Source organism: Equus przewalskii, chromosome 13 (genome assembly GCF_037783145.1).
Source record: "Equus przewalskii isolate Varuska chromosome 13, EquPr2, whole genome shotgun sequence".
Taxonomy (NCBI): Eukaryota; Metazoa; Chordata; class Mammalia; order Perissodactyla; family Equidae; genus Equus; species Equus przewalskii.
In genome coordinates this window covers 62,896,457-62,923,973 of record NC_091843.1, presented here as the reverse complement: position 1 = coordinate 62,923,973, position 27,517 = coordinate 62,896,457, and the positions used below count along the sequence as shown (strand labels likewise).

General features: G+C 39.6%; 1 long non-coding RNA gene across 2 annotated transcripts in view; it reads right to left on the bottom strand.

Moving 5' to 3' along the window:
* LOC103540076 (uncharacterized) overlaps positions 1-27,517 on the bottom strand; it is a 177,292-nt gene that overhangs the window by 89,557 nt on the left and 60,218 nt on the right. Inside the window, exon 1 of one of the 2 annotated variants that reach the window (XR_011525234.1) lies at positions 4,224-4,951. The exons of the other annotated variant lie outside the window; for it this stretch is intronic. This is a non-coding gene — a long non-coding RNA (uncharacterized lncRNA). Of the gene's footprint in view, positions 1-4,223; positions 4,952-27,517 lie in introns of those variants that run through there. 2 annotated transcript variants of the gene reach the window in all.

Sequence of the window (27,517 nt, the reverse complement as noted above, 5' to 3'; positions counted from 1 at the left end):
CGGATAAAGGATAAATTTCTTGAGACCTAATCAGTTACACCACGAAGAGAGATGCCTTTTCTACCTACTTCAAGGCTAACCCTGAAGAATGGCAAGTCTTCCCAATTTTTAAGAGATTGTTGAACTAACCAAAGCAACCATACTACTATCTGGGTCAGTGGTGATGTAGATGTTTTTACTTAACATCACAGGACACTTGAGAAGAAACAGCCCTGCTTAATGCTGCTAAGAAAAACACTAGTCCATTGACTGTCACCTGTGGCCAATTAACCAGACCACTTCATTTCCGAGCTCATCGTTGTGGCTGTCTTGACACTCAGTAACATCAAATGAGAACAACTTTAGCCAAACCAGTCATGCATTATCTCCACTCTGAGTAAGATGACAGATAATCAGGTAAGCACAGCCACACTTTTATCATTTCCATTCAACTAAGTTAATATAGGAATGTGGTTGAGCAGTTAGATCCAAATTTTAGAACTAGATAAATCCTGCTCTTACAAACTGCATGAATCTGTGCTTCCTTTTATAGAAGAATAAAAGCACAAATCCCAACTACCTGTCACTTAAAAAAAAGGAGGAATTATATCACTATTAGCCAAAGATATAAACATTGCGGCGGGAGATCTGCTCCAGCTTGCAGATGCTTCAACCTGTCAGTACTCTCTGCATTACACTACCTTCTCCTTATGGCATCAACTCCAGAACGCAGTCAAAACAATACAAGTGGAGAGGAGATACTCTGAAGGCAGAGTGACATACAGCCACACAGTCACTAGTTTGAAGGAAGAGAATTACAGTTTTTGCAAAGTGGAAGTCTGTCAGTCAAAATGACACATGGCCTTTTACTCATCGGACAGTCTATGCGCATTATATAATAGCTCCTCCAACTGTTGGCAAGAAAAGAGAGGTGGTGAAGGCAGGTATTGCTTGAATTCCAAATAGCAGGAAAATTTTGTATTGGGTTCTGCAGTTCACAGCACCAGTAGTGCCACAAGTGAGAACGAAAAGAAAATAATTATAAACATTGAAGAGGAGAAAAACATATACACCTCTATTTTTTTTTCAGCTTTGCTGAGGCATTTTCTGTTATTTTTTGGTGGGAAGTGGGAAATAAGACCCAAGATGATTTCCTTAACTACACAAACAGAAGGAAATGTTACCCTAAACATTTAGGATGGCAGAGGCCAAGATCTATGTATGTGTATGCAATTATATGCCAAATACTTAAAATCAGCCTTGCAAATGAACTGAAATTCCCCCATAGCACGCCGTCATACCTGTTGACTAAAGCTCTCCAAGGTTGCAGTGATTGATAGAGGGACCAAACACTGTGTCTCATTCATGAGGAATAAGCAAATTGTGCATTTGTTCAACCAGTGCTTGTTGAATGTCTATCACATCCCTCAGAGGTTGTTTTTACCATTTACCAAAAGTAGATGCTGTTCTAGCACTGTGAATATAGCAGTGGCCACAACAGCCAAAATTGCTGCCCTGACGGAGCTCAAATACTCAGTCAGGGAATCAGACAATAGACACAATAAATAATAACATATAGAGCATATTAATTGGTAATAATTGCTCTGTAGAAAAATAATGCAGTCAAATGTCTTAGTCCAATTTAACTTCATGTAGGAAGATAGGGAGAATGGGGGTTACCATTATAAATAGGGTAGTCAAGACTTGGAGGTGTGAAGATGAGTTTTACCAATATCTGAGAGCAGAGTATTTAAGGCAGAGAGAAAAGCTTGTGCAAATGCCTGAAAAAAAGGAGTGAACCTGAAATACTCAAGGGAAAGCAAGGAAGGCAGTGTGGTTAGAGAAAGAATATACAATGGGGAAAGTCAGAAAAGTAGAGGGGAAAAGGACCAAGATTGTTCAGAGTTTTGCAGACAATTTTTAAAATTTTTGGCTTTGATCTGAGTGACACTTGATGTGAACAGAGGGGTGACAGGATGTTAGTGAAGTTTTAAGTGGATCACTCTGAATACTGTGTTGACAACAGACTGACAGAGATAAAGGCGGGAGCAGTAAAGCCAGTTAGGAGTCCCAAGAATGAAGACAGGAGGTGATGGTAGCTTGGACCTGGATGGTAGCAGAGAAGGTAGGGAGAAGTGGCAAGATTCTGGAAATATTCTGAAAATGGAGTCAATAGGATTTCTTGATGGGATGGAATGGACGTAGTACATGAGGGAAAAGGAGAACCTAGAATGATTCCAGGTTTTCTGTTATTTGTTTTGCTTTTTTAGCAACTGGAGATAGGGAAGACTGTGGGTAGAGCAGGTTTTAGGAGAAAAGTCAGGGGTTCTATTTTGAACATGATTACTTTGATGTATGTATTAGACATCTAAATGGAGGCATTTATAAGCAATTGAATAAATGACTCTAAATTGAGTTCTACTTTGGAGACGTAAATTTGGAAGTAGTCAATGTAAATATGATGTTAAAAAGAGATTTCAAGAGAGTGAGTACGGATAAAGAAGAGGAGAGGTCCAAGGATGAGGCCTTGGCACACTTCAGTATTAAGAGAATGGGAAAATGAACAGGGACTAAGAAAGAAGATAAGAGAAGTGGCCGCTGTGGTAGGAGGGACATCAGAAACCAGGTGAAAAATTTATTTCAAAAATGGAGGGTTATCGTTAATGTCCAATACTTTTGTTAGCTACAGTCAGGTCACTTGGTATCCAGTCTAACTGGGTGTGTTCTGCAATTCAGACTAAAGCTGATATTAGCAATCAGAAAAGAGAAGTGCTAATAATAATAGTAATATATTACATTATATTCCTACTATGTGCCAGGCCTTTTACCAAGCATTTTACAATCACAGTTGCATTTAGTACTCTCTAAAACAATATTAAATAAAGATTTTTCCCCTCTAAGGCTCAGAGCATTCTTGTGATTTTCCTGAGGTCACACAACCCTTAAGAAGAAGAACTGGGACACAAAACAGGATACTACCACTCACTGTGCTTAGAACCGCTAGGCCAGAGTGATGCCATCTCACCCTGCAGTCTTCATTATTCGAAATTTCCAACTTTTAAAGAGCTTTAATAGCTTTAAGAAAAGAACTTCTGTAAAAGAAAGGGGGAAATAGCAAGTGAATAACTAATGATAAAATGTCTTGGAAATTATACCAACTATGGCAACGTGAATATACCTGGTCACCTTCATAGACCGTTTGATTACATAGTGCTGCATTCAAAGATAGAGAAATTCGATTCCAGAAATGTTGGAGAACAGTAATTTCTCAATTTCTTAAAACTATAAAATATGACAGTGTCAGGGACAGGGGATACAGAGCATTCAACATAAAATGCTTTGTAATATCTTATTTGACGTATTTCCCTCTCCCCCAAATTTACAACTACCTATCTCACGATACTTGACTCTGGCACTCTCTCTGCCCACTGGAACTCTGACAGATAAAACTGCCTGCCTCATTTGTGAAGCAGAAGTGCATCGAGCCCTACCATGGGATCTTGACTTCTCTGTGCCTCATCTCTTCATCTACAAAATGCAAAGATGATAGTATCTCACTCTAGGGTTGTTGTGTGGATTAAATAAGCTACTATATGTAAGTGTTTCAAACAGTGCCTGATACATAGCAGATGCAAAATAAATACTAGCTAGTATGTATTGTCACAGCATCTCTCTGGTTATATCTTGGTGGTGCTCCACAGAAATTAACAATCTCTATATCTGCTACCCTGGGACTCCTCCTACTCACATTACTGAACCTCATACTCAACTTCCTTCCCCTTTCTTTACCAAGCTGCCCATGATTCCTCTTGGGCACTAAGATCCTTTGAAGCTCCTCTTAGCAAGTCCTGGAGCAAAATGTGTCAGGTTTCTGAGGTGATACCACCCTCCTGCAGAGTCTGTGTTGCTGGTAATATAAGGAAAAAGATATATTCACTTAATTCTCTCCCTCATGGGAAAGAAGTCCTTGCTAAAACAACAAAAGCAAAGATGGCATCATCTCTTGCCTCCCAAATTTCCGAGCAGCCTGAGTTTGCTGAGGTCTGCAAAACACTGAGGAATGGGAGCCTAGAGAACCAAAACACCTCCACTTATGATGCCATGCCACTCCTGCAGCAAACAAGGAGGCAAGGCTCTAAACTGATCTTAAGCAGCCGCTTCAGGGTTTACGATCTGCTTGTTCCTGCCTGGGGAGACCTGATTTGCTGGGGTTCAGACTCCATGAAACTAAAGTATAGCCATACCATTCCAGCTGCCCAAATCACGCCAGCATCTCAGGCCAAAACTTAAATCGTTGTTTGTGTTCCTGGAAGTTTGCTAGGGTCGCCTCTTTTTCCTTCCGAAAGAATCATGATGGCTCCTTGGTTTGGTAATAAAATCCAAAAGGTTGCATACACATAGGAAATCTGCTTCAAGTTCCAGATTGACCACGCTTCAGTTTACTGCCCCCTGGTGGATGGTCCACAGTTCCAGTTGCTTCATTCTGAACACTGAGGTTTAAATACTTCCCTCTCGTGGATTCATAGCTGTCAATTCAAAACGTGGATCTCAGCTATTCTCCATGGCAATTCTCAGCGAGTTTGAATCTATGGATGATCTGAATGCCTGTAGATTCTCACTTAGCTGGTGGTGTTTCCCTGTTCTGAGGTTATTTATCTTTGTTCCAAGTTAGTGGCATTTCTAACCATGTTTAGAGACCTTTACTCCAGTCCCTGGCATAGCACCTCCCATTAATTTCTCCAGTTTCTAGGAGAGCTGGCCTCTACCTGTGGGCTCAAAGCCTGATTAAAATTCCAGTCCCACGGATGCAGCCAAGTCCCCAGGGATTTGTTCTTGTCCAGTGAGGTAATGCAAAAGCAGTGAACGAGCCCAAGCATGGCTGTCACTGACCTCTTCTCCATTTCCAAGAACGACTTCAATTTCCTCAGTAAATGGGTGTCCGTTGAGTTGAAGTTAAAAATCAATTTTCAGCCTGTTTGTTCAGAAGGGAAATTTTAAGACTTCCTCTCTTGACCCTCAGCTATTAATCTCAAACCAACCAACATGATGCTGCAGCACACAGACTGACAGCACCACATCTGCCCCTCCCAGAGGGCTGTTCCCCAGCAAGCCAGATGCAGCAGCCATGTTCCCTGTGACGAAATTCTAACCATCACATGGACTACGCTAACTTTATCTCATCTGAGAGCTTTATCTTTAAAAGCTATCCCTAGCCAGTTAGAGTCTGGCTTATACATAATACAAGGAAGTTATTCTCTCCTCCTCTCTCCCCTTTCTCACCTCAAGTTTCCTCCCCAGCAACTTACCACTCCATCCCCATGAGCTTAGAGTTCTAGCTGTTGGATACTCCTTCTTACTTTACTGTTTTCTGATTGATGTTCCTGACCTTCCCATCCAGAGGATTTATCTTCTAGAAGATAAGAGACTGAGTCCCTTCAGTGAGCTCCTCTTCTCTTGATGCTTTTGGCTAATCCATCATATAATACACTGTTGAATCTAAGTTCTACCTGGACATTGTATGTATTGATACAGATTAGTTCCTCCTGTCTTTGATGTAGTTCTAGAACTATATGGCCTACTCCTAAATCTCTCCCAAACCTCTGCATCTATCTTTGCCTACTATAGATATATTCTGTAGACAAATATATGAATAACAAAAGGAGCATTCCCATATGTCCATACTTTGTGAAACTGCACAACACCACCTTATGCAATTTCTTCAACTGAAATAACCATGCAGTCCAAATTTCCTAGTACTCATTTCCATATGATTACAAAACATAGATCGTCATATCAAAGGTGCACTTTCAACTTAGTTCTTGGGTAATGATGTGAATCCAAACTCCCATATGTAGCCCAGATATAGCCAACTCCCACTTGAACCAGTCTCTGCGTGGCATTGCACACATAAAACAGCAGTCTGACCACAGAAGGCCTGAAGTATTATGTAGATCTTGATTGTGGATTGCCTTTAATGGATAATGTGGAGAACTTACCCAAAATTTCACAGAAATTCTTCCTAAAAATTATTTTTGGATATCTCTCTTTCACCCAGGCTCTCCCTCTTGCGAAAGTTGCCTCTTACTCTCTCTTCATGCTCACTTCCTGCCATGTTTCTCTCCCTCCTACTCGCCCTGGCATGGCTTACACATCTAGAGCTCTCAACATGTGAATCTCCGTAGTACCATCTGCAGTCCCCATGGAGCAGCATTTGTCTTCTGTTCAGAATGCTCTTCTCATAACAGAAAGTTTTCATGGAATTATGTTGAATAAAAATACGAATGCTCTGCTTTGTTAAACTTTCAGCTTATGAAGTATACAATCATTCACGTACCCACTGAATTATTCTACAAATAGAAATCATTTTTAATCACTTCTTCTGGATGTCCCTTTCTTATTTTAAGCCTGGAAATCAATTTAAGATGGTCCTAGATGGGGGAAAGATCATAACAAATAGTTAGCAATATCATAATCTATCATCGGAAATATGAAAGAATGCAAATCTATTTTAGATGAACAGACAATAATGGAGTATGATAATTTCATCTTGCTTAGAATATGCATGTGTGTGTCTATATTTTTTACTAACATAGAGATTCTCTTGCTGTATTGATATCCACATTTCTATTTGTTCACTTACATTTACACATTTGGGAATACCTATACCTCATGCTGTATTCCTCTCTACAGGATTTCATGGCCCTAAGGGCCAATTTTCAGAGACCAATGCATCTTGTCGGACTAGGTCTGAGACTAGGGTCTGAGAAGAATACTAAGGACTTTGATGGATTATCACTAAAACTGAACTGTGCTGAAAAGTTGTAAATCTTCAAGTTCCCTCAGGCTTAGATGAGACTGATTACTAGAAGGATCATCAAAGTCACCAAGCTGTCTTGAGCCCTAAAAAGTACATTAAAAAGGGCATCATCTACCAAAAATGTAAACAAGTGTAATACACATTCCAGGCATATGAAGTTCAGGCACTAATCATCTCAGATAAATGATAAACAAATGATGAGTTACATGTAAATCAACAATGTTGTCAAAACATTGCCCTTTTAATCCCAGATAAATGATGAAGTTTATAAAAGGAGATTTTTGAGGGTCGTAGAAGATTGTTTAAACATACGTGGAGAGTGGTTTAAGTGCTAATCCATTGCCATTTATGTAAACTGCATTTCTATCATCAGTCTTTGCAGCATAAAATTGCCTCATCATTTTGTAAATCCATAGACCTAGTTGAAACGAGTCCCTGCTGGAAACAAATTTTTCACAATAAGCCTGAAAGTTTTAAACTCCCCTCCACGTACATAGTGACACAGTCTTGAAAACCTCGGCTCAAGACGTGACAAAGTTGAAAGCACTTCACCGCTTTTATAGGATGTCACCCTCTCTCCAACTCTAAAAGATCTAACGATCCAGAAATGCCTCGACATCAAGATGTTTCACGAGATACTTTATAAATGAATCTGGATTCTACTGAAGCTGTTACACATCTGCTTTGCTTTATCAATAAAGAACGCAAACATGTTGACGGTTTCAGTCCAAACCCTTTTTGCAAGCAAGAAGGAAATGCAGAATGTTCAGCTAATTGCTAAGAGGAAATCCATATGTGTTATTTGCTTTCCATGAAAGGACAGGTCCTCTTGCTATTTAATTGATGAAATGTTGTACACAAAACTGACAGTGATTAATACCATTCTAAGATGCCATTTTAAGAGCTGTAAGTGTAATGCTCTGGAATATGTTCTTTGACATTTACATTGCTATTTGCTAGGTATAAAATCTAGTTCTTGCCTTAAGCATTTATATTGGGGGAAAAATGTTAAGTAATTTCAAATGGCAATGTCTTCCCGGGGAGCCAATCTTTAGAAAGACTTTTTTTCACTTTTTGTCCCTGATAGCCATGTTAAAAACAAACAAACAAACAAACATTGTGCTATGGATTCATCTAGAAACATTTATCAAGCACCCGGAGGATATTTTATGTGATTTCCTCCTAATGTGCTGCTTCCTACAAAGGCTAGATGGGCACAGAATGCCCCAAATCCAAGGGGCACGTAGTAAAATGAATAACTTCTTAGCAGCCTTTTCCGTCCATGGTCCCTTCCCTACATACACACATAGAACTCAGCTGAGAAGTCTGTGCTCCAGTGAGCCCCAAGACAGTACACAATGGCTCTCACATTTCCTTATTTGATGCAGTCTCGAAAGGAGTTAAGGTTCAAGCCTGGGTTTTCTTTTGTAATCTCCAGCACAGAGAAGGATATGAAGGGCTTGTTTTTTCTTCAAAGGATTCACAGTTCATCACACTTAAGCTTTCCACAGCCCTGTGACCTCTCAGATTTCCTCCTCACCCTAGTGCGTTATTGCCATCCTGAATTACTTATATCTAACAGAGATAACAAAGTCTCTCTTTTGCATCTGCCTTAGACATTATTCCTGATACCACAAGTATTCAGACACCAGAATTTTGCAAAAACAAACCATGCAAAATAAATCCAACAGACCCTATTTCCTGAATGTTTTGATAAGAGGATACCATCAGTTTCTGCTCTGTACTCCTCATGCCTCGTAGAGAGATGAAGGCAGGCACCACCAGTGCAAATATTTTTAGGAGCCAAGCAGGCAAGTACGACAGGAAAAGACAGCAAGGTGACATGGGCATAATGTTAAAGGTTCCCAATGCTACCTTTAAAAAAGCAAAATTGCAAATAAGATGAGTGGCAATTAATGCTGGCCTCTGTGACAGAGGGATTCGTGGAGCCTGTGGCAACCTTGCCCATCTTAAATGGCCAGCAGTTATTAAGCTCCATCCAATTGTTTTGCAGGCAAGAATATTAGCCCAGTATTGCCAAAACATGGTTTCCCAAGGAGCTGGAAATCAAGACTTTTATGCGAATTCTCCCAATTTTAAAGTGATGACAACTAAGTCAACTAAAAGAAAAAAACCAGACATTTTGTGGAGTAGTATAAATGTGCAGGCCAAATAAAATCTCGTCTGTGGATCAGATCAGGTCCTCAGGCTGAGAGTCCGCACCTCTAGTCTTGGCAATGCTCAGAAAAAACAGTTCAGATTTTAATTCAAGCACAAGATTCACTACGACTTAAACTAAGACTTTGATGCTGAGAACACTTCCAAAAGCTAAATCTGGAGTTCTGCTACTCAAGTCTGCCCTGACGTTTCTCGTCAGAGCCAGATTCTGTAAAAACCTAAAGGAAGCTGATTCTCTGGTCACCTATCATTCATCTTGAACATGGGAGGATGGAATCCATGATGTCCAGTATAAACACCAGTAACCAACTGCAGATAATTCAATTTCCATCCACTAATCTCTTCAACTATCCAGAAGGTCTTCAAGACAGAAAACAAATCGTAAGGAAAGATGAAAGAAGTTGAGTTGAGGTGATAATAAAAATCAGAAATGGCAGCAAGGGCCCAGTAAACATTCTGAAATTTGGAGAAACAGAAGGATTAGTTTAGAGGCAATGAAAGCAGCGATATGGTGGCAATTTAAGCAATTGAGCAACTGCATAGCACTGATGGAATCCCAGTGCTTTCATGGGCCACCAACCAACTGAAACGTCCTCCTCCTCTTGATGTCTAGGCATACAGGACGGCTTATGAGCCTCCATGTGTTTGTGTTTCCTATGATAGCCTGCTTTACTGCCCCAGGATCCCTGATGCCGACACATACACACCCTTACCCCACACACATTCTGAGTTCAAGGACTGAGCAATCAGCTTTCCAAACATCAACAGAAGTCTTCTATGCCAGTTTCAGTTCTATTCTGAAGATGCTGACCAGGGGAAAAAGTAAAATCCTCCATCCAAAACCCTGTCCTTGCTAATGGAAGGGCCATAGACTGCCAGCTGTCTTGTGCCAGCCCCTTTATGGTTTGTATTTGACAGATCAGTATCAAACCAAATAGCTATAGGCCAACCAATTAAAAAAAAAGTGGAGACCAGGAGATTCATGCCTGCTGGTGAAAACTTAAGCAGGCATGTGGGTAATATGAGTATGACAAGCTGGCAGCCCGCAGTCTTTTTGAAGTGAAGAGCAAACAAGTTGAGGATTTTTATAATGCGGGCTTTGTCTGGTAATTCAGCCAGAAGATTTACCAATACAGCTGCTTCCAAAAACTAAAACACATGGGGCCGAAAGCATTGCAACTTAAAGCAAACAAGATTCGCAGCCAGGACCAGCATTCCCAACAGCTGAAGAGTAGACACGCTCTGCCACTAAAAATAAAGTAGTGGCTAGATTTTGAATGTCTCCCAGACAGACCAAAAGTAAATGATGATGGACAATTATAAACTGTAAAAAGAATAACTAAAAGAGACTCTGATCAGTGTTTGAAGTAACAGCTACAGAAAGCTCTCTTGGGATGGAATGTGAGGGTCAGAGGGGCATCTGGGAAAGAGAGACATCGGTTATGGAAATAATGCTGAAAGTAAAAGAATAAAGATACCACAATTATTTTCTTGTGAAATATGTAGCACCCTCTACCCTTACTCTCAGGAAATATTTATAGATAGGAAAATATATAATATATATCACAATTCAGCAATGATAAATGGACTTATATACTTTAAAAATATGCTATTCTAAAGTCTACATTCAAAACAAAGCTTATCTAGCTCCATTTTTTTTTTATTGCTCCTCACAAATTTGTTTCTGTCTCCAGTCCCTTTTCAAGAGGCCATATCCCCTAATGGCATATTAGCCTCCAGCCCAGTTGAATTTGAGCCTTCAGTGGCACAAGCACGTGAAAAGGCCCTATTGTTTCCATTGAAGAAAACCTGTTCCTGTCATTAACACTAGATCGCAAATATCACAGATCAATCAATCAATTCTCAAATGTTACATTGTGACTGCCCAAAGCCCAAAATACTAGAGAACAGCTAGGCCCAGAAAGTACTTGAGTTCCCCCTGCAAAATGGGTCAGTGATCTCTCACATCAAAAGGAAAAACTCTCCAGCTTTCAACAGGTGGCCCCAAAAAGCTTAAAATGTAGTAGGCAATGAAGTGATGTGCACAGAGGATGAGTGGATTAGGAGGGCGTGAAGGGCTATTTCAGCCAGAAGTGCATTCTTCTGGGGGTGTAATTTGTGTTCCTACATCTATCTATACAATAGATTCCCCGTTACAGTAATTATTATGAATTATAGATAAGCACTCTGTGCGTAATGTTCTGCTCTCCATTTCCTACAAATCAAATTACCGAGGCTGATATTGGATTGTGAACGTATTTAGAAAATCCTTTTATGGTTGTTTGTTAAGCTTTCCTCTGCCAACAGGCTCCGATCTCTCCTTTGACCAGATGCCCCTAAAGTGCCTGCCTTGTAAATGACCATGCGCTGCAGAGGGAGGTTGGTGTAGGGTGGGGCCGACCAGGCCCTGGAATCACCATCCAGATCAACTGGGGGCTGATGGAGCCATCTTGACTGGGAAACCATTGAACCCTAAGCGGTACATGGTAGGTGTTCAGGAATTATTTGTTGAATGTCCACGCTGGTTATTATCCCAGAGAGGCTGCCAACAGAGACAGCCTCTACTGAGAAGGGTTTCTAAACTGGACCCTTAGACAATTACAGCTGTCTCCCTCAGGTGCTTGACAAGGGGCATAATGGGCCATACCTGCCATTGTGGGTGGAGGAGGGGGATGGACCCACAAATTAGGCTACATCTGCACATGATTCATATTATGAAGAATTAGTCGCCAAACATTTGAATTGCTTGATCAGTTTATCAAATCTAATTGGGGGTACCTGCATAGCTCTTTAGATCATAATGATGGGTTGTGCGTATGTGTACATTTCAGAAGCCTGCAAGTAACCTGTAAAGTCTTCGAGCCTAAGGAGTTGCCAGGATCAGAGCTTCAGAGAAAAAACTCCTAGGCTAAAGCCACCCACCATTGCCTGCCCTTTCTATAAAGTCCCCATGCTCCAGATATAAGATATCCTCCTCAAAACTTACGTCCCTTCCCCCAGGACTATTTCATAGATGAGAGCTAGTTGTCACGTGAAATAAATCTTGCTATGATGTTAATGGCTGGCAAAGATACTCTATAATAAAAATAGCTAACATTTATTGAACACTTACTGTGTGCTAGTGACTGCAGTACATGCTGTATGTGTGTTATTTCATTTAATCTTCTCAACAACCTATTGAGGTTAGGAGTATTATTTATCATTCCCATCTGACAGATATGGAAATATCTAAATATTGTTGTCTTGCGCCAGTAGCTCTTGGATCCTCCCTGTACCTCATCTGCAAGACTAAGGGATTGAACTGCCTCAGTGATTTTCAGGATTTGGTCAAGCTCCCTTTGGGCCTGATTAAGATGGGATTGGAAGATGAGGGTAGCAAGGCTCTGTTTCCTCACCCAATTTCAACCCCAATGTTTCTGCTTTTGTCTTTTTACATGTTAGATTTAGGCATAAAATTCCTTTGGCAGGTTCTGAATCTTTAAATGTTTTGGAACCCACTAGTCTAGAACAGAGACCATAAACTGTTGACCCATGGTCCAAATGTAGCCTGCAGATTTTTTTGTTTGGCTCCAAAGATGTTCTGTTTTGCTTCAACTTGAAGTACACACCAACGTTTAAAATTCAGAGTAATTTATACAAAAACTGAGCCTCTCTTGAAAAATGTGATGTATGAGCATTCAGCAAGCCGTCTGCCCAGAAATCACGGTGTGAATAGACCCCCAGATGGTGTGTGCATTCTACAGTTCACCACAGCTCCCCCTCAGCCCACTTCATTCAAGACTCTACTTACCCAACCCCTGTAGACATAGGAGTTCACAATCCTTAGTCTAGATTATCTTTAAAGTCCTTCTTAGTCCTGAATATATCCCCAAGTGAATTGAAAACTTTTTAGGAAAGGACTTTTTCTTATGCATACTCAATATTCCTCAGTGCTTCCTTCCTCTGTCCCCCTCATCCCACCCCATCTCAGGACACACATACACACGCACACGAAAAATGTTTAATACTTAGTAGAGGTTCAACAATTGCTCTTTGTGTTGAAAAAGGACTTTCTGTATTATACCACTCGGTAACATTTACATGTTAGTGAAGAATCCTGAGCCCAATTTCTTAGCCAAAAAGAATGCACTTCTAATGGTGTATTTCATCATGCTGTGTATCAGGCAAGCCTGCAAGAAACTTGGAGAATGAAGGATTCTGTTGGTAAAGCAATTTGTTTCCAATAAATAAAGATTCACTCTGGTTACCTTTATTAGTTAGAACTTATTATGAAGATATTCAAGGGCACAAAAGAGTATCACGGAGCACCCCTAGAGATGAGAATATTTAGTAATAAGAAAAATGCGACATGGTTCCAGTGACCACTAACTGTATCAGTCCTTTAACAGCAGGACTTTGTTGATCTCTTGTCTTTATGGTGGTGACTCAGCTCCTTTCTAACTTCATCTGTTCCTCTCACTGGTATCAGTTAGCCACCTTACCCTCTATTCTCTGTCATTTCTGTTGCAGTTTCTGCTTACTCATAAATTCTATTTACTTATACCATGAGTTTACTCATCTTTTGTGCTGCCACAAGGCCTCTTCTTGTGGTTCTTTTTAGCTTATACTCCTTCCCAAAACCAACTACTTGACTCCCTCCCCAGATGCCCTAGTGCAAATTCCTGAGCTAGAACATCTGACCCAGCTAATCACCATTTTGCCTGTTAGGGCAGTTTTTCATGCCAAACCATCTCACAGGACACTGGCCAGCCTAGAGCTTGGTTAGGGATAGGACCACCCTGGTCCAATCAGATACATCTGCAAGAAGGGGACGCATGGCCACCCACGGTGGCTCCCACAGGCCACTTGTAGGTAAGGCACTTTCCCTTAGAAGGAAGCTATTGGTATGGCAGGCACCATGGTGGACCGGTCCAATAGGCTCTTTAGACTTCAATTCAAACCATGCCAGTATCTCCATCTTCGAGGATGGTTTCCCTCTGAAACATAGACCAAAGCTAAAACTATATTGCTGTAACATTTCTGTTTATGTGGATCCTTAAGCAGGAGCCATCAGAGGACATCTGTGGTTCTTGCCTGCTCTTTGATGACAACTTACTCTAACTCAATAAGGCATAGTCCCTCAAAGTATGGACCTCAATTGTTTTGGAGGATGTGAACCAACTCTTCTGTACATTTTTATCCCGGCTTAAATTCCAGTAAATTATACTGACCCTCAAAACCCTTTTTCAAGTCTATCCCTATGCCTTCCAGTACCACCCATATGCTAAAGAATCCCAGCAGAGTAACCCCACCCAGATGTCTCCCCTGAACTTCCCATCTATCCAACCCATCTACCCCTCAATGACCCACGGTTATTTTAGGTTTCTTCAATATTGCTAAAATTCACCATGTCCAAACTATTTTCGCCTGCCTTGTTCCCAATTAACCTACTCTTCTTCAATCATCCAGTTGCTAAAATAATAAATCAGAGTGTCACTCTTGATTTTTACTTCTCCCAGGCCCATTCCCATCAATAATTACCATTTCTGTTGAAAATGTTTTCCAAATCTCTCTTCACTATCTATCTTGTGTTCCACCTCCACTACCAGAGTCAACTAATCTTAATTTTTCAAAGGTTGATGCTCACTGTCACCTCGAGTCTTTTGTATAAAAGAGGTGCTCCCTCTGACTAGAACATTATTGTCCCATCTATTGCACCATCCAAACTCTAAACTCCTTTTTTCTGGTTAATTCCTACTCATCCTTCAAGTATCAAGCTGGAGTCACTTCCTTCTGGAAGCCCTCCCTTACTTACCAATTCTGGGGTAGGTCCACGTCCCATTGGCCTCAATGCTGCCACCTATCCCTTACCACATCATGTTGGTAATCACCTGTTTGCTCCTCTGTAACCGCTGCTAAACTATTTGCTCTCTGAGACAGGACCACATCTGCCTTGTTTAAATTTGTGTTCCAGTGCCCAGGACAGTAACTGACACAAAGCAGTTGCTTGATAAATATTTGTTAAAGGAATAAATGCCCTACTTTATGAGACCTATATGTCTTAATTATATTTTTCTTTAAAATGCACCCAGAGAAGGGGTTGTGATTTTGATAAAGTTTCAAAGACAATTGGAAACAGCCAAAGACATGCCCAGTCCCAGATACAAAACAGAATGAATAACGTAAATAAAACGATGTAAAACCCAAGGGAAAGGAAAGTCACACAGAGTCATGTAAATCACTAAGATAAGCAGAACACAAATTCTGTACCTAAATGTCTCCCAGCCCATATTTCCGAGGAGGGTAGCACACCATACCTCTGAGAACTACAGAATACCTTTTTCTTTTTCCACTGTTCATACACTAATTCATACTTCTGAGACTCAGATATTCAGATAACAAATAACCAAGTGTTAGAAGGAAAGTTACAAATTATAGTCATATGTCACAGTCCAAGCAAATGGCAGCCAAATTTCCCTATATAAATTGCAGAATTCTCTTATGATTTCACAAGATGTATTGAAAAGAAAAACAGTAAAAAGAAAATTCATTTTTTACTCAGCTAATATAGTATATGGGTAAAGGGTTCATGTTTAAACTGTTACAGATGAGTGAGTTTTTCCAGAAATGCAATTTTAACAAAGCATAGTACCACTGAGATATTAAAACTGAATTTAAAATTTTTAAAAATTAGGTTAACACCCTCAGAGCAAATCATGCTGATATCATATGCTTTAAATAATGCTGCATTTTAAATAAATTTCTTAGCTAGCAACAAGAAAACAGAATACAAAAGAAGACAATGGGAAAATAGAGCTAGTCTAAAGAATCCATAGGACAAAATGACTTTAAATTGACTAAAACTTATAAGCTAGTGTAATGAATTTTTTATGTGGGTGACCCTTTCACGTTTTTTAATGATTTTATTGCTGCTAATTATTAGTAAATCCAAAGTTACCACTTTGAGAGTGAGACAATAGTGGTCAATCCATATTTTTACGGTCAAACTGTTATAATTTATTACTGAGAATGAATACAATATTCAAGACAAAATCTTGTTTGCTTTAAAAGTGACAGTTAATTATTGCTAATTCTTATCATCCTTCCAACATTTTTACATAAGAGAACCCAGAGTGAAATACTAATGAGGGACCACCTCAAAGAGAACATATGCGAAGCCAACATCTGCAGCCTGAGGCTTCTCTGAAGAAGTGAGTGAACCCCACGGTTTTGCCTTGAGCCAATTAAAGGGTAATTATTTGTAGGTAGGTGAGCTCTAAGACTTTCTTTCACCCCCACCCCTACCCCAGCCCTACCTCCTAAGGTCAGGTACGGCCCCAGCCCTGATACAACACGGGTCCATAAACTCTCCATTTCTCACCCTCTGTAAGAACAAATCCTCCAGTAGCTCCCACTTAAATGCTACATGTGTTCTGATCATTCAAGGATGTGGGTTTTGTCATTTGCATATGGTTTTTCCCTGATCTCAAGTTCAAAAAAATAAAATGTATTTTGCTGCATCCTAATGTAGAAATTCTAAATGTTCCCAGAAAAAAAATAATAAACTTGTTCTGGCAAGGCCATTTGGGGATTATTAGTTGGCATCTTTTGGCTATAGTCAGAAATGAGTGAGAATCTATTCATAGCAATCTTTATAACATGGTCTCTGTTTGCTTCGTTATTATGCTTTTAAGTGCTTTTGGAATCCATGTTAGTCTTAAAAAAAAAAAAGATCTAAGATTCTTTTACTTATTTTTGTTTCCTAAGTCAAGGAAAGCAAAATTCCAAATGTAACACATTTTCGTAGAAAACACGAGGGACATGAAAAAAAAAACCCAAGTAGAAGTCCCTGTGAAATATATTTGTGATTGGTGGAATTAGACCTCTTCCTAGTGTCCCAGTGACTATCAAAACAAATGTGTGATATCTATGTCTGTCAGGTGCCTCTTCAAAGCCTTACATGGTTGGCTTGTCCTTGTTCAGCTCAGAGTCATTTAAAAAATACTTTGAGAGCTAGCCATGAGAATTACAAATCATTTTTCAAAGGTATGTACAGCTCTGCAAATTACAATGAGTTTACAGGTACAGTCTTATTCTGTGTAACCTAGAGATGAAAGAGTTATCAAGGACACTGATGCTTATTGCTGCATCGATGAAATCCTCATGAATTCAAAAATTGTGGCCATAATCTCTTTCATGGAAATAGATCTATGAGGTTGTCAAGCAGATGGCATCTGATTTCCTCCTAAATGAAGAGGCCTTGTGAAATAGTGTAAGGGCTCCAACGGCAGTGGGCAGCAGGAGCAGAAAACAGAGGCAACAATCCTCACTTCCTTGATGACCTGCTGGAACTGGGAGGGATGCAATGGGGCAAACACACTTTCTCATACATTGCCTCGCTTAAAGCTCATAGCCACCTAATAGAATAGCATTCCTTCCTCTAAGTTAAAGTTGAGGAATCTTAAATACAAAAGGGTTAAGAGATTTGCCTAAAATCACCAAACTAACAAATGTCATAGCAAGATTTTCCCTCAAAAAGGAACTAAGAAGGAAGAGGCACTTGCCCCTAATGCTTCATACACACACACACACGTGCTCACACACACACAGAGCTCTTGTATAAACTCAACACACCCTCATGGCTCCAAGTCAGATTGTCAGCCCATTCTTCCCATCTGCATACACTTTTCAGCCCATGTGCTGTTTTGTTCTGATACTGCTATTCTTCCTTTCACCATTCAAGGCTTTCCTAAATGTAGATGTGAACCCCATTTTCTCTTTAGTTGTTCACTAAAGTGGACCCTGGCAGTGGACACTAGGCTTGTACGTGTTTGTCATTCTCTTTAACCGCCCCTTCCTTCAGTGTTCCATTTCCCTTGCCAGCACCACTGTCCATACTTGTGCCCCATGCTGATACAGCTAAGCACTGTTAATAAAAATCCAGGAACCCAGCTGACCTAGTCTAATAAATTCTATATTGTCACACTGTCTTGCTTACTGCAAAGCAACATAACTACTCCTCCCTGACCACAGATGGCTCTCAGATCAATATTTCAGGTCTTGACCCCTCATCTTCTTTCTAATGACATATTTTGTGTTGTCTACGAAATAGCTCTCCTTAGTGATCTGCCAAGATCTAAAACTAATTATGACAAAACCGAGCCAATGTCCTCTCCCTCAAACCGTTGCCCCATTTCAACGTGTCTACTCTGGTCATGAGGCGCCGTTACCCATCTGAGCATCCAGCAATGTAACTGGAGTCCTTTTCAGTCTCTCCTGTCTCACCTGTCTCCCAGGTCCAGCACCACTTCTACCAATTTACCCTTCCTAATTCGGGGTCCATGTGTTCACACCTCCATGTCTTTGTTCCTACAGCTAAACCACAACCAGCAGCATTAATACTGGAAGCCTACGAACAAGCCTCACTGCAGATTCTCCTGTTCTCATCTTCCCATCACACAGGAACAACTGCTGTTTCCTCATACCTAAAATCTTCAGTGTGATCAGGAGACCCTTTACTGTCTGGCCCACAGCTTCTTCAGCCTCAATTCATGCCACTTGCCCTCTCGTTCACTATCCTTTTTCTTCCTTTCATACCCCTAACTTGAAATGTTCTTTCTACTTCGGATCCTTTGAACATTCTGTCACTTTTCTTGCAATGTTTGTTTATCCCACACTAGTCAATACCTACTCAGCAGCTTCCTCCAGCCTCCATTCTAATTAGGTTCCCTTATCTCACCTTGTACTTATTTTTCATCAGCTTTATCATCATCTGTATCTATTTCTGAATGAATGAATACTCCCAATAGTTTATCCAAGTAAAGGAAACAGCATTTGTGAAAGATCAGAGAAGAGAGGCATGGTGACCTGTTTGTGACACAGGAAGGAATAATTGAGACAGAGAAAGTGATAGGTAGCATGGCGCTAAATGAGGGTAAAATGGTGGGTGAGGCCATTTTGTGGAGCAACCTTATAAGTACATTGTAACAAGTTTGGATATTAACCTACTAATAATGGAAAGACAGTGAAGAATTTTAAGCGGAGGAGTAATATGATCAGACTTGTAACATCACCCTAGGTGAAAGGTTAAAAATGAATTGGAGGGGATAAGATTGACTACATAAAGACAAATTTGGAGGTTCTTGCAGGTGGCTTGGACCAAGAACATGGCTGTGAGGTTGGAGAAGGGTAGGTAGTTAACAGAAATATTTCTACAATAAAATTGATAGGCTTTACCCATCAATTAGAAGTAAGATTGAGGCTGTAGGGGTATCAGGAATGAGTCATAAATTTCTCCCTTAAGCAGATGGAAGATGGTAATGCCCCTCATTAACAGAGGCAGTAGCAGTATGGAAGAGGAGCAAGGGGGAGGATGTTGATGAGTTTCATTTTAAATAGCTTGTGTTTAGTAATCTTCCAGAGAAGCCAATTAAATATATAAGTAGGCATGTGGATTTATTGGGTTGTATATGCAAATTTGGGGATATTCAACATATAAGAAGCGTTTGAAGTTGTGATATGGCCTAGTTATGTAGAAAGGGTGTAAAATGAGAAGAAGAGATTGCATGGGATATTCTCATTGCCTGTGTTGCCCAAAAAACAATCTATCTGCCAAGGCTTATCCCTTCAAAATGTTCAAAACCATATTCAAAACTCACATTTTCCATGAAGCCTTCCCAGATTCACATTGCCTTTATCCTGTCGTTCTAATAACACTCATTACGCTTGAAAAGTTATCATTGGCTACATATATGTTTATGGGACTCTCCTCACACTAATATTATGTTGCAAACTCCCAGAGGACAGGCCTCTTGTTTCTTCTTTCATTAAGCATATACACTATTGATTTAATTGATATTCTTGACAAGCCAACACTATACCTGCCAGTGGGTATAAACCTGTTTGGGTTTTATAAAGTTTGATTTTCTTATTGTCACAAAGCAATTTTAGTAATTTATGTAAATATTGTTTTTGTTTTGGCCAAGTTATGTATGTAACTAAAGAAGACATAATCATATGATTTAGTCAAAAGAGAGGGTTGGAATTATAGCATGCCAACACATTGACCAAAGAAAAACATTAAGGCAAAAATGCTATCAGAACAGAAAGTCAGCCAACATCTTCCAGTACCATTTCCAATTGCATTCCATTGAGATAGTTATGTGCTTTGAAGTGTCATTTACAGCCCTGTCTCTAACCCTACATAATTTAACCTACACAGACAGTTCCCATCCATTTAGGCTTCCCTAAGAATTGACAGCTGTCAAAAAGCATTACTGACAAAGTGATGTTGAGCACCCTTATTAGCTGGTCACTAGAGCAGTGCCCACTGGCGGCTTGGCAGAGAGAGAGGGCTCTGGGGCTGCTGATAGCAGTCCACCCGGCCAGTCTTCCACTGAGGGTATTGAGTTTTGGTTCATTTTCTCAGACTTCTCTGGTGGTTGGAGATCACAAAAGGAAGGATGGATAGCTCTAAAAGTTTTTGATCAGATTTCCACATCACCTGACATCAAGTCAATTAATGATCCTTTCTTTCTGACTGGCCCATAGCAGATTTTCAAAAAATATTTGTTGAATGATTCAAAGAATGAAATTAGCATGAATTGAGTACATAAATATGTGCTAGGCAGTGCACTATGTGTTTGGACACTTTTTTTTAACAACACCATGATGTTTTTTTATCAGTATGCTAAAGATGAGGGAATCAAAATTAAAAGAAGTTGGTTATCCTGCTCAAGTCATACAGCTAGAAAGTAACAAAGTGAGAATTTGAAAACAAATAAAAAATTTTCCTCCAAGTAAGATTTTCCACATTGGCAAGGTAAGGTTATTGCTCCAACCATTGGAAAAATACACTCATTAAAAGAACTTCCAAGATTGTAAGGGTATAATGCTGTCACACTCCCATCTTTGAGCTCTTGAGCATTGATCAGTGCAGCCACAGATCATGTGAGGGTCTTTGGCAGCCCATATTACACTATGGGCACAATTTCTCTAAGCTGCTCCCCAGTATGGAACAGATGATGTTCTATACAAATTTATATTTGAAGCTAACCAGTTCAACAAAACTGTACAGTCAGCCCAGATCACTGAATCAGATTTCAATTTTCCATCTGTTTCAAGTGAGTTGCTTCTTACAGATTCAAGGTCAACCTTATGTGTGTGCACAGTAATCAATTTCATATCCTAGATTGGCTTTAATTTAAGAGAAATATCTTAAAAATATCTTCCCCTGTCAGAAGTTCTACTATTAGTGCTTCATGACCTGGTATTCTTTCAAAACAAAATGTCTCAGAATGATGTCAACATCATGGCAGAGTGACTTGTTTCCTTAGTCTCTCCTCCCTAAGTTACAACTAAATGGACACTCATTAACCAACAGAGGATTCCCTATGAGGCATAATAGGATGTTTGAGAGAGCCACACAACCATACATTTGAAGGTGGGGGTACTGGAACTCCAGGAAGCAGTGGAAAAAGGTGAGTGAATCCCTCCCCCACCAGCAGCAGTGATCTAGGTCACAGATCCTCCCACGGCAGCTGGTGTGCAACTGTAAGAGGAGGCAGGGAGAGCAGGCAGTCCTGCACACATACACTTTCACTTTCTGGGTTGCTTTCAGAACACCCACTGTGCCCGAGTGGGCCTGCCTTGGGAATGACCCACACCAAGTGGTGCAGCTCAGCCACCACAAAGAGGCCCCCATCAAGCGCAGCAGCTCAGATGAATCACCCACAAGCATAGGGCGAGCCCATGTGCATGGAAGAAAACTCCCCTCCCCTCCCACCTAGCATACCAGCTTCACTGGTCCCCTCCCAAGGCAGCATTCCCACACCAGAGTGCCTGGGCATGAGTGTGTGATCCACCGAGTGGCTGCAGCCAGTGAGAAAATGCAGAGGAGCCCTACTGAAACAAATTCCAGCAGACATGGCAAGTTCAGAAAACACAGCTCCAGCCCTGTGCCAGAGGTGGCAGATGGAATCTGTGACCTGACTACTACAAATGCCTCTGCAAAGGATCAGTTCATTAAACACCATAAACACTTCAGAGCTGAAGGAAAATAAGTCTCCAGAAACCAATACTGAAGTCACAGAAATTTACAACCTAAGTGACAGAGAGTTCAAAATAGTTGTCATAAAGAAACTCAATGAGTTACAAGAAAACTCAGAAAGACAGTTCAGTGAGCTCAGGAATAAAATTAATGAACAGAGGAAATACTTCACCGAAGAGATTGTAATCATTAAAAAAAAAAAAAAAGCAGAAATTCTGGAGATGAAGGACACAATGAATGAGATAAAAACAATCTAGAATGCTTGAAAAACAGAACTGATTTTATGGAGGACAGAATTAGTGATTTAAAGGACAGAAATATAGAAAGGCTCCAGGTTAAGGATGAGAGAGAACTAAGACTTTTAAAAAAATGAAGAAATTCTTTGAGAAATATCCCATTCATTTAGGAAAAGCAACATAAGGATTATAGGTATTCCAGAGGGAGAAGAGAAGGAGAAAGGAGCAGAGAGATTATTCAAAGAAATAATAACTGAAAATTTCCATAACTGGGTAAGAAACTGGACTTACAAGTGCATGAAATCAATAGAAATCCTAATCAAGTCAACTCAAAAAGACCTTCCCCAAGGCATATGATAGTAAAACTGGCAAAAACCAGTGACAAAAGAAATATATTCTCTGCAGCAAGGCAGTAGAGAATAATCTACAAAGGAACCATATCAGGTTTTCACCAGATTTCTCAGAAGAAATCTTACAGGCTAGGAGAGAATGGAACAATATATTCAAAATACTCAAAGACAAAAACTTTCAGCCAAGAATACTCTATCCAGTGAAACTATCCTTCAGATATGTTGGAGAAATAGAAGCTTTCCAAGTTGAAATAAAGTTCATTGCCACCAGACTTCCCTTACAAAATAATGATCAAGGATGCCCTCATACCTGAAACAAAAAGGCAAAGGATTACAAAACTTTGAGCAAGGAGATAAATAGACAGAGAAAATCAGAAAATTGCCGTTCTCTATTGGAACAGATTAGCACACACTTAATTATAACATAAAAGATAAAGGGAAGGAAAGCATCAAAAATAACTATAAACACTACGATTTAGTTACCAACTTACAATGCAAAACAGAATAATTTGTGACAACAATAACTCAGAAGAGGAAGAGGAATAGGACAGAACCTGCTTGGGCTAATGGAGATATGGGGCTATCAGAAAATGGACTATCTCACATATGAGATCTTTTATACAAACCTCATGGTAAGCACTAAACGAAAAATCAGAGCAGAGACACAAATCACAAGTAAGATAAGAGAAAACTGAGAAAACTGTCACAGAAAGCCACCAAACTGAAATGGCAGTCAGAAATACAAGGGAAGAGAAACAATGGAAATATAGAACAACCAGAAAACAAGAGATAAAATGGAAGTGTTAAGCCCTCATATATCAATAATCACTCTAAATGTGAATAGATTGAATGCTCCAATCAAAAGACACAGACTGGCTATACGGATTAAAAAATAAAACCCTACAATATGTTGCCTCTAGGAAACACATCTCAGCTCTAAAGACAAACAGGCTCAGAGTGAAGGGATGGAAAACGATACTCGAAGCAAATGGCAAGCAAAAGAAAGCAGGTGTTGCCATACAAACAAAACAGACAAAACAGACTTCAAGATAAAACAGGCAGTGAGAGACAAAGAGAGGCAGCATATAACGGTAAAAGGGACATTCCACCAAGAGGACATAATGTTTATAAATATATATGCACCTAACACAGGAGCACCAGAGTATATAAAGCAGTTATTATCAGACCTAAAGGGAGAAATTGACAGCAACACCATAATAGTATGGGACTTCAACACCCCACTTACAACAACGGATAGATCATCCAGACAGAATGTCAACAAGGTAATAGTAGATTTAAATGAAACACTTGATCAGATGGACTTAATAGATATATAGAGAGCATTCTATCCAAAAAGAGCAGAGTACACATTCTTCTCCAGTGCACATGGAAAATTCTCAAAGATAGACCATATGTTGGGAAATAAGCTTAACAATAAATTTATAGAAGATTAGTAAATAAATTTAAGAAGATTGAAATCATATCAAGCATCTTTTCTGACTACAATTCTATGAAACTAGAAATCAACTACAAGAAAAAAGCTGGAAAAGACACAAGTATGTGGAGACTAAACAACATGCTACTGAACAATTATTGGATCAATGAAGAAATCCAAGGAGAAATAAAAAAATATCCAGAGACAAATGAAAATGAAAATACAAGATACCAACTCATAGGATGCAGCACAAGTGGTTCTAAAAGGTGAATTCACAGGAATACAGGCCCATGTCAACAAACAAGAAAAATCTCAAATAAGTAATTTTAAACTACACCTAACAGAACTAGAAAAAGAAGAACAAAGCCCAAAGTCAGAAGAAGGAGGAAAATGATAAAAATTAGAGCAGAAATAAATGAAATAGTAGAAAAAAACAGTAGAAGGGATCAATGAAACTAAGAGCTGGCTCTTCAAGAATATAAACAAAGTTGTCACACTCTTAGTCAGACTCACTAAAAAAAAAGAGAGAAGCCTCAAATAAATAAAATTAGAAATGAAAGAAGGGAAGTTACAATGGATACCACAGAAATACAAAGGATTATAAGAGAATACTATGAAAAACTATGCCCACAAATTGGATAACCTAGAAGAAATGGATAAATTCTTAGACTCGTACAACCTCCCAAAACTGAAGCAAGAAGAAATAGAGAATCTGAATAGACCTATCACAAGTAAAGAGATTGAAACAGTAATCAAAAGCCTCCCAAAAAATTAAAGTCCAAGACCAGATGGCTTCTCTGGAGAATTCTACCAGCATTCAAATAAAATTTAATACCTATCCTTCTCAAACTATTCCAAAAACTGAAGAAGATAGAACACTTCCTAACTCATTCTATGAGGCCAACATCACCCAGATACCAAAACCACACAAGGACAACACAAAGAAGAAGAATTAACAGCCAATATCACTGATGAACATAGATCTAAAATCTTCAACAAAATATTGGCAAACAGCAATACATTAAAAGGATTGTACAGCATGATCATGATCAAATGAGATTTATACCAGGGACACAGGGATGGTTCAACATCCGCAAATCAATCAATGTGATACACCACATTAAGAAAATGAGGAATAAAAATCACGTGATCATCTCATTAGGTGCAGAGAAAGCATTTGACATGATCCAACATCGATTTATGATAAAACCTCTCAACAAAATGGGTATAGAAGGAAAGTACCTCAACATAATAAAGGCCACAGCCAACATTATAGTTAATAGTGAAAAAGTGAAAGCCATCCCTCTGAGATCAGGAACAACACAAGGGTGCCCACTCTCACCACTCCTATTCAACATAGTACTGGAGGTTTTGGCCAGAGCAGTTAGGCTAGAAAAAGAAAGAAAAGGTATCAAAACTAGAAAGGAAGATGTGAAACTCTTGCTGTTTGTGAGACAACATGATTCTATACATATAGAGAATCCTAAAGAATGCACCAGAAAACTATTAGAAATAGCCATAGTTACAGCAAAGTTGCAGGATACAAAATCAACTTACAAAAATCAGCTGCATTTCAAAAGAAAATGTCTCCTTAGAGAAACTATTACATTAAATTTCTAATCAATTAAAATGAATGGATTTTTCAAGTCACTTCCTATGAGTTGTAGAAGGGACATAGCAGCGTCCACCACATGGATTACAGTGTCAAGGTTAAGAGTCGAGAATAGTTAGACAGGCCCATATCCAAGCGCCACTCTCTACAGCCTGCTAGTGCTGTGGATTTTGTAGGTTACTTAATCTCTGCGAGCCTCAGCTTTCTCGCGTGTACAATTAGCAAAAATACTAACCTTATATTCTTGTAAGGATTAGATAGTGAAAATTACTGTTTAATTACAATTTATGGCTAAATCTATTTAAACTTCCCCTGATGCACAGTGAAAAGTGGAACCCCTTTCATAATGATATTTGATGCATTTACTTTAGAGAAGAAAAATCTATAAAAGTAGGAATTGCTGATATGAAAAGATAAAGAAAAATGCAACCGCGCCTTCATCTCAGCAAACACGCGGTGATTTTGAGTGCGCGGTGATTTTGAGTGCGCGGTGATGATAATGAGTGTTATCATACAGTGCTCTATATTCTGCATTAGTCATGTTGGGATTTTACACACACAATATTTTCAATGGTTTTGATGATATGAACACTCTAATACTAAAAGGTTGCTGAAAAATTCAAAACGCAAGTCTTTCAGAATTTAGAAACTTCTAAGGTTTTTGCTACCAGACTCTTCACCACTATATTAGTTTCCTATGGCTGTGGTAACAAACTGCTACAAACTGAATGGCTTCAAACAACAGAAGTTATTCTCTCTCAGCTCTGGAGGCCAGAAGTCCACAATGAAGGTGTCGGCAGGGCCACACTCCCTCTAGAGGCTCTGGGGGAGAGTCCTTCCTTGCCTCTTCCAGCTTCTGGTGGCTGTTGGCATTCCTTGTGGCTGCATCACTCCAATCTCTGCCTCCATTTTCACATGGACGTCTCCCCTGTGTGTCTGGGTCTTCTCTTCCGTCTGTTATAAGGACACTTGTCATTGGAGTTAGGGCCCACCCAGATAATCCAGGATGATCTCATCTCGAGAGTCTTAATTTAATTACGTTGTGAAGACCCTTTTTCCCAATAAAGTCACATTCATAGGTTCTGGGAATTAGGATATGGACATACCTTTTTAGGGGCCACCATTCAACCCACTGTAACCAATAACAAAATATGTTATAATCTTGTAATTTTATAATAATAAATTATAAAAAGTAGCAGTTTTTACCTATTTAAGTCTATATTCATTCTTTCAACTGTTTAATACTGACCAAATGCCCTCTCTTCCTGCAGACAGTATTTTAGGCATTGGATGTACCATGGTTAATCAAATACTGTCTTCATGGAAGTTATAGACTAGTCTGAGAGAGATTTAATGAGCACTGAATATATACTTATGCATGACATATTGTGGCCACTTATATGAGAAAAAGAACAAGGTACTATTCAAAAGATAGCTCCAGGTAGAGTATCCAGGGAAGGCTGCTCTTAATGGAAGATTTAAGCGAAGACGTTAGAATATGAGGGACCCAGGCACACAAAGAATTAGGGAGCAAGGGAACTTGCAGAAGGAAGAACTTATGCAAAGGCGTTGAAGCAGTGAAGAGTGACGCAGTTTCCAAGAACTAAAACAGACAAATAGTATTGGAAAGTAAGTAAATATAGGGGGAAGGGCAAGAGATGTGTTCAGAGGAGTGGACAGGAGCAAGAGCATGCATAGCCGTGTAGGTAATGGTAAGAAATCAATTTTTATTCTTAGAGAAATAGGAACTTTTGAAAGCTTTTTAAATAGAAACTTGGACTTTTAAAGATGACTGCTTGCCAGGTTGAGAATGTACTGGACAGGGCAAGAGTGGAAACAGGGCAGTAGTCCAGACTAGAGGCAATGGTGGCTTGGACAAGGGC